The 15,712-nt window shown below is 46.1% G+C and overlaps 1 protein-coding gene across 1 annotated transcript in view; it reads left to right on the top strand.

Moving 5' to 3' along the window:
- Positions 1 to 9,218: 9,218 nt before the first annotated feature.
- The window catches only part of CDH19 (cadherin 19), a 54,253-nt gene continuing 47,759 nt past the window's right edge, over positions 9,219 to 15,712 (top strand). The window contains exon 1 of the mRNA XM_008160570.3: positions 9,219 to 9,321. The gene's annotated coding sequence lies outside the window, so the exon portion shown is untranslated. The remainder of the gene's footprint in view (positions 9,322 to 15,712) is intronic.

The raw sequence follows: 15,712 nt of genomic DNA, 5'->3' as shown, positions 1-15,712 counted from the left end.
TAGGTGCACGAGGCCTCACCCGGATCCAGGGACACATGGTCTCACCCAGACCCAGGAACGTTTGGTCTCTCCCAGACCCAGGGCCATTTGGGCTCACCCGGGCCTAGGTGCACGAGGCCTCACCCGGATCCTGGGACACATGGTCTCACCCGGACCCAGGGACGCCTGGCCTTTCCCAGACCCAGGGCCACTTGGGCTCACCCGGGCCTCGGTGCACGAGGCCCCACCCGGATCCAGGGACACATGGTCTCACCCGGACCCAGGGACGCTTGGCCTCTCCCAGACCCAGGGCCACTTGGGCTCACCTGGGCCTAGGTGCACGAGGCCTCACCCGGATCCAGGGACACATGGTCTCACCCGGACCCAGGGACACTTGGCCTCTCCCAGACCCAGGGCCACTTGGGCTCACCCGGGCCTTGGTGCACGAGGCCTCATCCGGATCCAGGGACGCATGGTCTCACCCGGACCCAGGGACGCTTGGCCTCTCCCAGACCCAGGGGCACGTGGCCTCACCTGGGCCTAGGTGCACGAGGCCTCACCCGGATCCAGGGACACATGGTCTCACCCGGACCCAGGGATGCTTGGCCTTTTCCAGACCCAGGGCCACTTGGGCTCACCCGGGCCAAGGTGCACGAGGCCTCACCCGGATCCAGGGACACATGGTCTCACCCGGACCCAGGGACGCTTGGCCTCTCCCAGACCCAGGGGCACGTGGCCTCACCCGGGCCTAGGTGCACGAGGCCTCACCCGGATCCAGGGACACATGGTCTCACCCGGACCCAGGGACGCTTGGCCTCTCCCAGACCCAGGGCCACTTGGGCTCACCCGGGCCTAGGTGCACGAGGCCTCACCCGGATCCAGGGACACATGGTCTCACCCGGACCCAGGGACGCTTGGCCTCTCCCAGACCCAGGGCCACTTGGGCTCACCCGGGTCTAGGTGCACGAGGCCTCACCCGGATCCTGGGACACATGGTCTCACCCGGACCCAGGGACGCTTGGCCTCTCCCAGACCCAGGGCCACTTGGGCTCACCCGGGCCTAGGTGCACGAGGCCTCACCCGGATCCAGGGACACATGGTCTCACCCGGACCCAGGGACGCTTGGCCTTTCCCAGACCCAGGGACACTTGGGCTCACCCGGGCCTAGGTGCACGAGGCCTCATCCGGATTGAGGGACGCATGGTCTCACCCGGACCCAGGGATGCTTGGCCTCTCCCAGACCCAGGGGCACGTGGCCTCACCCGGGCCTAGGTGCACGAGGCCTCACCCGGATCCAGGGACACATGGTCTCACCCGGACCCAGGGACGCTTGGCCTCTCCCAGACCCAGGGCCACTTGGGCTCACCCGGGCCTAGGTGCACGAGGCCTCACCCGGATCCTGGGACACTTGGTCTCACCCGGACCCAGGGACGCTTGGCCTCTCCCAGACCCAGGGCCACTTGGGCTCACCCGGGCCTAGGTGCACGAGGCCTCACCCGGATCCTGGGACACATGGTCTCACCCGGACCCAGGGACACTTGGCCTCTCCCAGACCCAGGGCCACGTGGGCTCACCCGGGCCTAGGTGCACGAGGCCTCACCCGGATCCTGGGACACATGGTCTCACCCGGACCCAGGGACGCTTGGCCTCTCCCAGACCCAGGGCCACTTGGGCTCACCCGGGCCTAGGTGCACGAGGCCTCACCCGGATCCTGGGACACATGGTCTCACCCGGACCCAGGGACGCTTGGCCTCTCCCAGCCCCAGGGCCACTTGGGCTCACCCGGGCCTAGGTGCACGCGGCCTCACCCGGATCCAGGGACACATGGTCTCACCCGGACCCAGGGACGCTTGGCTTCTCAGACCCTGGGGCACGTGACCTCACCCAGGCCTAGGTGCACGAGGTCTCACCCGGATCCAGGGACACATGGTCTCGCCTGGACCCAGGGGTGTGTGGTCTCTCCCAGAGCCAGGGGCGCTTGGCCTCGCCCGGGCATGGGATCCAGCGTCATCCGGGTCCAGGGGCACATGGCCTCGCCCGGACCCAGAGTCCGGCCTCACCTGGACCCAGGGGCATGTGGACTCACCTAGACCCAGGGACGTGAGGCCTCACTTATACCCAGAGGCGTGTGACCACACCCTAGCCCAGAGGCGTGCAACCCCGCCCGCACCCGGGTCTCAGCGGGGCCCCGTCTTCCCGATCCCAATTCCTGCCGGTCAATCCCCCCTCAGCAATTCCCCTGGCCATCCTTCCAGAGCTCCAGTATGGCTGCTGCAGAACTCGTCGGGCGGCGGCTCGGCGAAGCTCCGGTGCGCCTGGTGCATGGCGGTGGGCCGGTCTGGCGTCGCTGCGTCGGCCCTTGGGTCTGCATCGGTGGCCGGTCGCCGAGCATGCGCACCTGGCCGCTTCCGGGGCGTTGAGATTCTTGACGGACTCGGAGGTCAGCAAGCGCGGAGTCTCCCACCCCATGTCTCATAGGGGCTCGTCTGTCCGTGCTTGGCTGCCAGTGGAGCCGTCCCCTCAGCCGGAGACCGCCGGGGGAACTGCGCCGAGCACGTTCCAGGCCGCTGTTGTATCGCCTGAGCCATAGTTCTTTTGTGTCGCCTGAGCCGTAGTTCTTAAAGTGTGGTCTTTGGGTCACCGGCATCAGCATCATCCCACATACCCCTCTTTTATTCTAGTTGTAGAGCATCTACTCAGCCAGCCCTATGGTGGTCTTGGATGGTGTCAGCTCTGCTCTCTTGTCATAGTCTCAAAGTTGTTGTGGTAGGCAACAATCAGGCTTCCGCCCTATGCCTCCATCTTGGTCCTCCTTTGTATAGTTAAGTCTTGATTGTTGTTGGTGTCACTGGGGGGGCTCTCTTTGTCTATAAAGGAAGAGTTGCTGTGCAGGAGATTCGTTTATGGGCCGGGTCTTGGTGCAGCAAAGCTTTGGCGCTCACTGAATATTCCTGTTGAATGTGTCCCTTATGCACGTGGTTGAAATCTGGTGTCATCTCCCACAGACCACTAGATGCCCTCGTTTCTGGGTCTCCAATGGGGTGTAGATCAGCTACTGCCTTAGGCACTCAGCAAGGATTACAGCAAAAACTGTAGTTTCTTCCTCCTGTCTGAGTGGCCCTGGAGCAGTCCGACTAGAACAGCAGTTCATCTGGTCCGCTGCCAGAGAGCAGGCCACCCACATGCATAAGCCGTTGCTTGGGGCGCAGGTGTGCCTGCAAGACTTGCGGGGCAGGTCTTCAAAACGTGCGGGGCGGGTCCCAGGGCGGGGCGGGGTCTCAGGGCGCCAACAGGCCATGGTGCGGCGAGCCGCGATGGCTGTGAGTCTGGTCCTTCTGCCTTCCACGTATCTAAGTCCCCTCGTTCCGCACTCCAGCGCAGCAAACACTGATTGCTGGGCGCACCTTCGCAAGAGTCCCGCCTCTCCCCGCAGGCATCTGGGTCTCCCGCGGTTCGCCAGAAGATGGATTTCAGGGTGATGGAGAGCTAATCTCCCCTAGTTTTGGAACAAAAGCCCCTTTCCCCCGCCACCAGCCAGACCCACGCGCCTCCACACCTCATCCCCTCCGATTTCGCTGGGTGCGAGGCAACAGAACAGCCTTTAACCTCCGCCGCCATCTTTTTCAAACTTCCCAATTTGTACTTCTTAATCCCTTCATTTCAGTCAACTCTACTGAAGTCTAGCGCCACCGGGAGGTGCACGGAAAGGGCGCCCGGGCCTCCGTCCGGTGCGCGGTGCGCGCATCCCGCGGAACCAGGCGCGCGAGGGCTGCGCGGCGGGGCAGGCGCTGGGCGGCCGCCGAGCTCCAGGCACCGCCATCGCCGCGTTCCGGGCGTCGCCGCCGCGGCGTCCCCCCAAATTGTACTTCTTAATCCCTTGAATTCAGTCAACTCTACTGAAGTCTAGCGCCGCCGGGAGGTGCACGGAGAGGGCGCCCGGGCCTCTGTCCAGTGCGCGGTGCGCGCGTCCCGCGGAACCAGGCGCGCGAGGGCTGCGCGGCGGGGCAGGCGCTGGGCGGCCGCCGAGCTCCAGGCACCGCCATCGCCGCGTTCCGGGCGTCGCCGCCGCGGCGTCCCCCCAAATGGTACTTCTTAATCCCTTGAATTCAGTCAACTCTACTGAAGTCTAGCGCCGCCGGGAGGTGCACGGAGAGGGCGCCCGGGCCTCTGTCCGGTGCGCGGTGCGCGCGTCCCGCGGAACCAGGCGCGCGAGGGCTGCGCGGCGGGGTCGGGCGCTGGGCGGCCGCCAAGCCCCAGGCACCACCATCGCCGCGTTCCGGGCATCGCCGCCGCGGCGTCCCCCCAAATTGTACTTCTTAATCCCTTGAATTCAGTCAACTCTACTGAAGTCTAGCGCCGCCGGGAGGTGCACGGAGAGGGCGCCCGGGTCTCCGTCCGGTGCGCGGTGCGCGCGTCCCGCGGAACCAGGCGCGCGAGGGCTGCGCGGCGGGGTCGGGCGCTGGGCGGCCGCCGAGCTCCAGGCACCGCCATCGCCGCGTTCCGGGCGTCGCCGCCGCGGCGTCCCCCCAAATTGTACTTCTTAATCCCTTGAATTCAGTCAACTCTACTGAAGTCTAGCGCCGCCGGGAGGTGCACGGAGAGGGCGCCCGGGCCTCCGTCCGGTGCGCGGTGCGCGCGTCCCGCGGCACCAGGCGCGCGGGGGCTGCGCGGCGGGGACGGGTGCTGGGAGGCAGCCCGGCTCCGGGCGCCGCCGCTGCGGGGGCGTTCCCAGCATCCCGGGCAGGGCGGCCTGCGGGGGCGGCGGAGTTGCGAAAGTGAGTGAGTTTCCCAGAGTTTCGCCAGGAATGGGGTTCAGTGCAATTGGAGCCGACGCTCAGCGCACTCGGGAGCCTTTATCTCCTTCCTGCCAGCGAACGCCGGCCAGGTCCTCAGCCGCCCCTTCCTCTCTGGTTCCATCCTCCCCGCAGGCGCGTGTGCTCGTGTCTCCGCCCGTTTCTCCATACCTCAGGCTTTTACGGCTTCCCCGACTGTCCCCGTGGCCTTCTCCTTCCCCCCAGCTGTGGGCATTTCAGTCCACCAACTTTCCTGTGATTCTGGACGATGTCCGTTCTGACCTCTAGTTGTATTTTTGAAAATGTTGTGCCCGGCTGCAGGTTAGGTGTTTAACCTATGGCGCCATCTTGGTTCTCCCTGGCTCTTCTTTTAGCCCTATTGAAGCCACAGCTACACTTCTTCCATGGTTGGTAGGCGAGAGAGGGGACCTTAGACATTCGGAGGTGTCATTCCACAGATATAAAGCCTTCAATAATACTTCATCCTCCCATGTGAGTCTCAGAAAATTCCTTTTCTCAGGATATGGCAAGAAGGGCACACCAGAAGCAACAGGTGGGGCTGCAAACCTCTCCCACCAGTAATACTTATAGTGAATACTATTGGTTTATAACTAGAGTCAAGTATCTCACTTTTATTTGATGAAATCAATCTATTTCTCCAACAGGTACTTCTTATTTCCTGATGCAGGAATGGCTTAGTGGTTCTCTAAGCTTTTCTCTTTGGCATAATTTGCTCACATATGGACAAATGATTATTTTAGTCAATAAAACAAACAGAGTGCTTTGGGGGCACTTTGGGAAAAATTACTTACTCTTGAGCACAAGAAGAGATCAAGTGGGCCTGAATAACTAATTACATTGTGAAGTCACTGAATCAACTAATCCTAAGTCTATCTTTCTATGCATGTGCCAAAATTCTTCATTCTTTAAGCCGTTTTGGGACTTTGTTTTGTATTAGATTTTATACGGCAGCTTCAAAAATCCTAATGAATACAGTGATACCATATAGCAAATACATTTCCAAATTATCCTTTCTTCTTAAAAAAAATTTGTTTATACTCATTGATTTATTTTAGAGAGTGAAAGGGAGAGAGGGAGGGAGAGAGAGAGAGAGAGACATCTATGTGAGAAAGACACATTGATTGGTTGTCTTCAGCATGGACTCCAACTGGGTCTGGGATCAAATTTGCAACCAAGTACATGCCCATGACTGGGAATCAAATCCTTTGGAGAGTGTGTGTGTGGGGGGGGAGGGCGGGGGGGGTGGTGGTGGTGGTGGGGCAATGCTCTAAACGCTGAGAAACACAACCATGGCAAATTATTCTATCTTAATATAGCGTAATTGTTTTTTAATACTCAACCAAGGATATTTTTCCATTCATTTTTAGGGAGAGTAGAAGAGAGAGGGAACACAGAGAGAAACATTGATGCGAGAGAAACACATTGATTGGTTGCCTCCCACATGGGTCTGGGGCCAGGAGGAGCCTGCATCCAAGGTACATGCCCTTGACCAAAATCAAAGCCAGGACCCTTTGGTCTGCAGGCTGACACTCTATTCACTGAGCCAAATCGGCTAGGACAATATATCATAATTTTTTTTCCAAAAAACATGTCTGAGTATAATTTTAATTTGAGAAATACTATGCCCAGGACTGGTGATGGTGTAGACCTTAGATTCTATCATTCTGAACACAGTGATTGGATGAAACCTAAATATTTAATGGAAGGTACCTGGATAGTCAAGGCTGTGAAGCTGGTAGACCTAAGCTTTCTGCTTAAAGGTTTATCTTCAAGGAATAAGTCAGAATCTGAGTGATGTTTGGCTTTTGTTTCCTGCCTACATTATATCTGAAGTTTATTAGATGGTCCAGTCTACAGTTAATCAATATATTTACATTTTTCAAATATCTGGTTTATAAAAAATGTTGGCTCTTCAGAGCATTGATGAATTATTATATTTTAATTCATACCTTTAGATTTTTTCAATACAATTCTTGCTTGAATGCTCTGAAACTTCAGGCTCTCTTGCTCATCCTGCTGACGGATGACATAGGTAGAATTCCCCCAGGTTGCATGAGAATGCTGCTGTTTACAGAATGTTTCTCTGTAGTTATGAAACAGCATCTGTCTCAAGAACTGTTCACCCTCTCACGTGTTTATTCTATGTTATGGAGACCTCCAAAAACCCTTCATGTCATGGCTTTGACTCTCTTGTGAGTAGTGCTGTACTAGTTCTGAGACTCTCCTTTCATATACAGTCATGTTCCATTCACTCTTCAAAATTTCTTTCTCCTCCTCTAGCTGGAAAAGACTTCAGCTGGTCTGATTCCTATTCCCATCAGCCCTGTCGTCTACATTCTTGGTTGTGACTTAGTTGTGAAGACTTGCTGGGTTCCAGTCTGTCTGCTGTGAATCACCTTTTGTTCTCCAGGGCAGACAACGTCCTTGCTAAGTAATTTAAATTTTAAAGTACTTAGAGGCTATCTGAAAATCAAATCTAGTTGGTGTCTTTGCACAGGTGTTTTATAAAAACATTTTCCATTTAAAGAAATTAAAAAAAAATTGCTGTTAATGGTGTCCTACATAAAACATAGAGTTCCAGACTGTCCATTGAAACATAATCCTTTCTCACTGTAGTTTCTACAGTTCTGGTGGATTTTGTAAGGTATTGTAACAATCAGTGTAGCAGGCTGGCCCACACTTGCTCCCTTATGCCATAAAACAAGCTCTCGGGACATGATGTTGAATGTGACCTCTTAGGTTTAAAAGTGTCATTGAAATCCAAAGTGGGGCTGGAAATTGTATCTAAGCAAGAAGCCACATCCTGTAAAATGTGAGATTCTCACATCTCTTGCGTATTCTGGAATGCGAATACAGCCCTGAGGAAATCATGCTAAGTAAACGAGCAAGTCTCAGAAGGACAAATATTGAATGATTCCACTTACATGAGCCATTTGAGTTCGTCACATTCACAGAAGCAGAGAGGAGAAGCTGGTGGACAGAGCCGGGCAGCGAGGGAAACGGAGGTTGTTTGATGGGTATAATGTTTGGCAAGATGAGTACGTTCTAGAGATGTGTTGTACAACATTGTGCTATAGTTTACAATGCTGTGTTGTGCACTTTAAAATTTGTTAAGAGGATCGATCTTATGTTGTGTCCCTACCATGCTTTTTTTTTTTTTTAAAGCTAACTTTTGTTTGGTTTGCCACATGTCACAGAGGTATGGAACATTTATTTAACAAACAGTAACTAACAAAATTTGTGTGTTTTTTTTTGTGAATTCAAAAAAACAAAATAAGCATAAATCAGACTGCATTGTGTTTCACTCTCACAGCATTAGTTGTGACCCTTTTGCTACCATCTTTCCCTTCTTAGGATAAAAAAGCAATGCACATGCTTATAGTCCCAATATTGCAGGACTGGAATTGATGCTGTCTTCTTACAATAACTGTACATACACACCTTAAAATGTTAAGTTATATAGACATTCATAGTTTTAGACACTGTTCATATTTTTAACCTCTCTCTGAATTGCTTTGTGAATTATTGTTATTTTTAGGAATTAATCTAAGTTTATTGTGCACACACCAAAAGGACAGTTTGTAAACTGGGAGCACTCAGACTGAAACATGCATGTGGCTCAGGGATGAATTGTTATCAAGCCGCTGATAGAGTGAGGAGTCAGGGACTGTTTGTTCTTCAGTGATTGGTTACAATGTGGGAATTTTCAGTGGTTACCTCCTATTGACCCTAGGAAACAGTTCAAGTTCTGGTACAAATTACTTGTAACTGAACACAGCTTGAGAAAACAGCATAAAACTTGATATTATGTATTTTACAATACCTAATATTTATGACAAAATCTAATTATACATTTCATGAAATCAGTATATTTAGGTGGAAAATAAGCCCAGGAAAAGAGGAGGGTTACAATTTAGACACTGCCTTCTCTTTCTCTGTGTTACTGATTTCTGAGCAGAAAGACTGAATTAAGAAGTGGCCAGAAGGCATAGACACAATGGAAAAGCGCTTCTCTTTTTAGAAACTTTCCTGCTAACGTTAAATTGGTCATTTGTTTCATCAGCTAATCCCCAAGCAGAGGGCATGGCCTTTCCACTTGCGGAATTCTCTTACATAAGTTGCACCCCCCCCTTTATCACCTCAAACCAATAAGTACTTTTATTTTGTTTTTCTTTTTGTTTGTTGTTAGAAAAAAAGGAAAAACACATATATAATCAGCTCATACAACTTGCTAGAGCTGTCTGCATTTGAATTCCAGACTAGGAGTGGACACCAAAGAGACCTTATGATATTTCACACAAAGGGCTCAGTGTCTGTGGTTTTACACACAAAAAACCAAAATAGCATTCAGTATTAAGTAGTGACATAAGAGTACTTAAAGCCCAGCTCAGAGCAATGTGGCTCATGCAGTTTTGATGAGGAGCCAGAGAAGCAAAGTAAGAATGATCTCTTCTAATATTTCTCATGTGGTAAACATGAATTTTGAATGTTAATTTCCACAGAAGTCCTTGAATGTGAAGAGACACAGGTAAGAATGTGTTAATCAGGCATATATTGAACTATATAAATTATTTCTTTAATGACTATAGGGGCAAAAAGTACTTGGAAAAGCTCTTTGTTAGTTTGCATTTCATAAAGGAAAGAAAAAATGATAAAATTTTAAACCTGTGACATGTATACTGAACTTTCTCTAACACAACTATGTGGGAGAGCAACTCGCCATCTTTACCATTTAGATTGAGGAAAATAAAAAGTTGCTCACATCTAGAACTTTCGAAACATTGTTTCCTGGGAGATATGTTCCACTCACTACTGCATCTTTTACTTTCTCTAGCATTTGGTTTTTAATTTATCATGCATTAGTCTGTACTATCAAATGTTATGAACAATAAAGTTGTCAACCTTAAAGATATGAGGGAAATATTTATTTACAGAGTGAATATTTTAATATATGATAAATAATTTATTTTAGTAAATGATATTCAGTTTGGTGCTTTCTGCATATCAAAATAAATCTAAATGTTTCTTTGAAGGACAATCTATTATCAAATCTGACATACAGTTATTTACTTTTCTTCCTCTTTTTCTATCAAACTTGCCATTGACATTTGACAATTCTGAAAACCAAAAGCTTAAGTAACTAAGAATGTTATAATAATAATACTAATGAAAGTAAACTACTGAGTATATTATGAATATAAACACATACATATTAAAACATGCATATATATTAATTTGCAATATATTATATTCATTGCATATAATAAAAAGGCTAATTTATCAAATACAAATCACATGAATGTATAAATTAAAAAAATGCAAAATGTTAATATTGACATTTAATATTGTTTCAATTTTAATTTGTAATTTGTTAAAAATAATTTTAATTAGGCTACTAATTTTGAAAAAATATTCATTGAAGTTTTGTCAAAGGGATTTAGTAAATCTATAACTAACATATATTTAAAAAATCAACAACAAACAGGATGAGGTAAACAATAAAAAATATCTAAATAGAATGGTAAATGTTTTCTTTATATTATATAAATTTAACTTGAGCTCTATGAATTCACTTACTATATTTATATAGAAGACATTATTTATATAAAATGTTTGCAAATTTAGTAATATGGATATTTTGGGTGTATTTACAGTATCAAATAACATAATAAAATATGTTCAATAATACTCTATTAAAATTCTAAATACTTTGGATGTCTAACCTTTTGCACTCAGATGTCGAGTGTGACTCGATGCAGTTAGCATTAGAATAAAGGAATCGAGAAAAAAGCAAGCGAGTGCAAAGGGTTAAAGTATGTCAATTATATAAATATGCATGCTTATAATTTTTTATTTGAAAAAGCTAGAGGGGGTGAAGAATTACAAACTTCCAGTTGTAAAATAAATTACTGAGAAGTATTATAAAATATAGGGAATATAGTCAATAAAATCATAGTAACTTACTAATGTAATATTGTACGTCAATCATAATTTTAAAATATATTGTAAAAATATTTTAAAATATTTAAAATTCAATATAATCTGAATATTTCTCCTTACAGAGGAGAAATATTATTTCTAATTTTTCAACCAATAAATTATTTTCTAAAAGGAATCATTCAACTTTTAAAAACAACAAGCTTATGATATCTAGAAATCATCTAATTTATTACATGTATTTTATAATTTTCCAAGATTTAACAATGAATGAAATGTATCAGATTATGTAAATTATATTGGCATTTTACAGCCTCAGTTTTAATAAGTCCTTTACTTGTGTGTTAATGAAATATTTATTCTCTCTCTCTCTCTCTCTCTCTCTCTCTCTCTCACTTCCTACTTCCCTTCCTCCCTCACACACACACAATTTGTAAAAGTCTTAAAGCACATATTATCTGCTTATATTTTTGTTGCTTTGTTTTCCCTCTTGGAATGTTTCCAGAATACTTATCTCCAGACTTTTTATAAATTCAATTAAATCATCATAAATTGAGGATGCTTTAAAATTATATGCACAAAAGCTTCCTATGCATTTTTAAGAATTGTTATTATTATTTTAGAAATTGTTTATAATATAAATTGATACTGCATTGTTTGTCACCCATGTAGCCCTTAAATATTATGTTATACTAGAGGCCTGGTGCACGAAATTCGTGCACAGGGGTTTGTGTCCCTCAGCCCAGCCTGCACCCTCTCCAACCTGGGACCCCTCGAGGGATGTCTGACTGCCCGTTTAAGCCTGATCCTGATAGGATTGGGCCTAAATGGGCAGTCGGACATTCCTCTCACAATCCAGGACTGCTGGCTTCAACTGTTCACCTGCCTGCCTTCCTGATTGCCCCTAACCACTTCTGCCTGCCAGCCTGATCACTCCCTAACCACTCCCCTGCCAGCCTGATTGATGCCTAACTGCTCCCCTGCCAGCCTGATTGCCCTTAACTGCTCTCCCCTGCAGGCCTGGTCACCCCTAACTGCCCTCCCTGCAGGCCTGGGTCCCCCCCATCTGCCCTTTCCTGCAGGCCCAGTCGCCCCCAACTTCCCTCCTCTACTGGCTTGGTCACCCCTAACTGCCCTCCTCTGCTGGCCTGATTGCCCACAACTGCCCTCCCTTGCATGCCTGTTCCCTCCCAACAGCTCTCCCCTGCTGGCCATCTTGTGGTGGCCATCTTGTGTCCACATGGGGGCAGCCATCTTGTGTGTTGGAGTGATGGTCAATTTGCATATTACTCTTTTATTAGATAGGATAGAGGCCTGGTGCACGAGTGGGGGCCAGCTGGTTTGCCCTGAAGGGTGTACTGGATCAGGGTGGGGGTTCCCTTTGGGCGTGGGGCAGCCTGGGTGAGGGGCCTGTGTTGGTTTGCAGGCCGGCCACACCCCCTAGCAACCCAAGCTGAGGCCCTGGTATCTGGGATTTATTTATCTTCTATAATTGAAACTTTGCAGCCTTGAGCAGAGTCCATGGCTGGCCAGGGTGGGTGGAAAGCTTGGCTTCCTCCATCACTGGGGAAATCCAAGCCTCCTGCTCGCAACGTGGCCTCAGCTATTTTTGTTGGGATTTATTTATCTTCTATAATTGAAACTTTGTAGCCTTGAGTGGAATCCAGGGCTGGCCCGGGTGTGCGGGAAGCTTGGCTTCCTCCATTGCTGGGGAAACCTAAGCCTCCTGTTCGCTCTGTGGCCGCAGCCATCTTGGTTGGGTTAATTTGCATATTCACTCCTGATTGGCTGGTGGGTGTGGCTTGTGGGTATAGCGGAGGTGTGGTCAATTTGCATATTACTCTTTCATTAGATAGGATTTCAGATATTACACAGTAGTATTTAACATGTTATTGACAGTATTGTGATATAAATTAGTGTTTTGTGTTTAAAAGAATATAGTGTTCTTTTCACATACCTTTGTTGACTGGGTTTTATTGCCACTGACCTCATGTTTGAGAACTCTGCTGATGAATATGAGAAAATGGAATTTTTCTACTTTGTTGTTATGGTGAATTTCTTTACTGCCCATGATCTTCAAATTCCTGTATCTTTGCTTTGGCATATCAGATTGGGGATGAAACATAAACAAATATGGAATTTAATAATCTTGTATGAATCCTTTTCTCTGGCAAAACTGCTTACAGCTCACATATTTGAGAAATGAGTTACTTTTACCAAAGTGACCAGAAATATGTTTGACACTTTTTTTAAAAAAATCCACACTATTAGAGTTTGTTAGCAACTCACATTACCCCTCATTTGAGAGAATCCAGCATATGTTCTAAAATCTGCCTTTCCACAACTTAACTAGTCAATTTCCTTTTGAAATGATACATGCCCTCTTGAAGATTCTTATATATATCAGTAGGAGAATTCTCATCTCAGTTTCAAAACAGTTCTAGCTTTAGTAAAGCAGAAATGTTGGCTTCAGAAATTTGTTGCATTAACTGCTTTATAGAAGACATTCACAATCATCAAAGAATGTCTTAATATTAGAGCAAAACACAATTTTCAGAGACCCTACTTTGGAATACCAGTCAAATAAACACACACACACACACACCACCACCACCACCACCAAAACAAAACAACAACAACAAAAACACCAAGCAAACAAACAAACACAAAACAACAGAGAGGCAGGCAACAGGTGAGTGCTTACTGAGGGGTTTCAGGGGTGGAGGGAGGACAAAATGGGTAAAGGGTGATTAATTGTGTGGTGATGGATGGAAACTAGACTCTTTGTGGTGAGCATACTGTAGAATATTAGATGGTGAATTATAATGTTGTACACCTGAAAATTATATCATGATCTGAGCCAATGTTAATAAAATAAAAATGTTATATGTTATTATACAACAGTAACTTATCAACATGCAGGATTAGTATATCCACATTTTCTGTGTCTTCATTCTAAGAACTTACATGATAAAGGATCATTGTAAAGTTGCAAAATAGTATATTAAAGTGGAAATAATTTGGGCACATAAGTTATGGTTTAAAATAACCTAAGTAATTTTTTCTAGGCACAAAACTTAGAAATGTCATTCCCATTAAAATGAGCATTTTCCTGCTTTAAAGTTGAATTATAACTACTAGTAAATTGTTTCCAAAAATTTGCCATATATTTTATTCTTTAAAATCTTTAGTGAAGATTCTATGACATCCTTTGATAAAGAAATAATATTACCCAATTCAGAGAAAAATATGAACTATAAGTAGAACACTAAAAATAATAAAGAGAAAAGAACATAGCTGCATCCTTTGCTTGTGTTTTAATAGTAATGCTTTTTGTCATTAAGCAAATAATTCTTGGAATTGCTCATGAACTAGTAGAACAAAGTATAACCCTTTTCCTGTAGTGTTAGATGAAAAATAAAAGATCCATGATATCAATTTATAGTTATATATTAACCCTCCTTTTAAATGACACTTTCCTGTTAAGAGCTCTCTAAGACATTGTTTTCTCTTTGCTTATTTATTTTCTTCTCTTTTTTTCCTTTGTTTTTGTTTTTATTTATTGATTAAGGTATTGCATATGTGTCCTTATCTCCCCAATGCTCCCCAACCCCCCACGCATACCCTCATCCCCCTGTTGTCTGTGTCCATTGGTTAGGCTTATATGCATACATACAAGTCCTTTGGTTGATCTCTTCCCCTTACCCCCACCCTCCCCTACCTTCACTATGAGGTTTGATGGTCTGATCAATGCTTCTCTGTCTCTGGATCTGTTTTTGTTCATCAGTTTATGTTGTTCATTATATTCCACAAATGAGTGAGATCATGTGATTTTTATCTTTCTCCGACTGGCTTATTTCACTTAGCATAATGCTCTCCAATTCCATCCATGCTGTTGCAAATGCTAAGAATTCCTTCTTTTTTACAGCAGCATAGTATTCTATTGTGTAGATGTAGCACAATTTTTTAATTCACTCATCTGCTGATGGGCACTTAGGCTGTTTCCAAATCTTAGCTATGGTAAATTGTGCTACTATGAACATAGGAGTGCATATGTCCTTTCTGGTTGGTGTTTCTAGTTTCTTGGGATTTATTCCTGGAAGTGTGATCACTGGGTCAAATGGGAGTTCCATTTTTAGTTTTTTGAGGTAACTCCATACTGTTCTCCACAGTGGCTGCACCAGCCTGCATTCCCAAAGCCACTGTTCTCAAAACTGCCTGGTACTGGCACAAGAACAGACATACAGACAAATGGAATAGAATAGAGAACCCAGATATCAACCCAAACTACTATGCTCAATTAATATTTGACAAAGGAGGCAAGAACATACAATGGAGTCAAGACAGTCTCTTCAATAAATGGTGTTTGGAAAATTGGACAGATACATGCAAAAAAAAAAAAGAAAAGAAACTAAACCAACAACTTATACCATACACAAAAATAAACTCAAAATGGATAAATGACTTAAAAATAAGACAGAAAACCATAAAATACTAGAGGAATCCACAGGCAGCAAAATCTCAGACATATGTCAAAGCAATAGCTTCACTGATACCACTCCTAGGGCAATGGAAACTAAAGAGAAAATAAACAAATGGGACTACATCAAAATAAAAAGCTTCTGCACAGCAAAAGAAACCATCAACAAAACAACAAGAAAGCCCACTGCATGGGAGAACATACTTGCCAATGTTATCACCGATAAGGGTTTAATCTCCAATATTTATAGGGAACTCATACAACTTAACAAAAGGAAGATAAACAACCCAATAAAAAAATGGGAAATGGACCTAAATAGATACTTTTTGAAAGATGACATAAGGAAGGCCAAGAGACATATGAAAACATGCTCAGTCACTAATCATCTGAGAGATGCAAATCAAAACGACAATGTGGTACCATCTCACACCTATATGAATGGCTATCATCAACAAATCAACAAAGGACAAGTGCTGGCAAGGATGCAGAGAAAAAGGAACCC

Source organism: Eptesicus fuscus, chromosome 12 (assembly GCF_027574615.1).
Source record: "Eptesicus fuscus isolate TK198812 chromosome 12, DD_ASM_mEF_20220401, whole genome shotgun sequence".
NCBI classification, from domain to species: Eukaryota; Metazoa; Chordata; class Mammalia; order Chiroptera; family Vespertilionidae; genus Eptesicus; species Eptesicus fuscus.
This window is presented reverse-complemented; position numbering and strand designations above follow the sequence as displayed.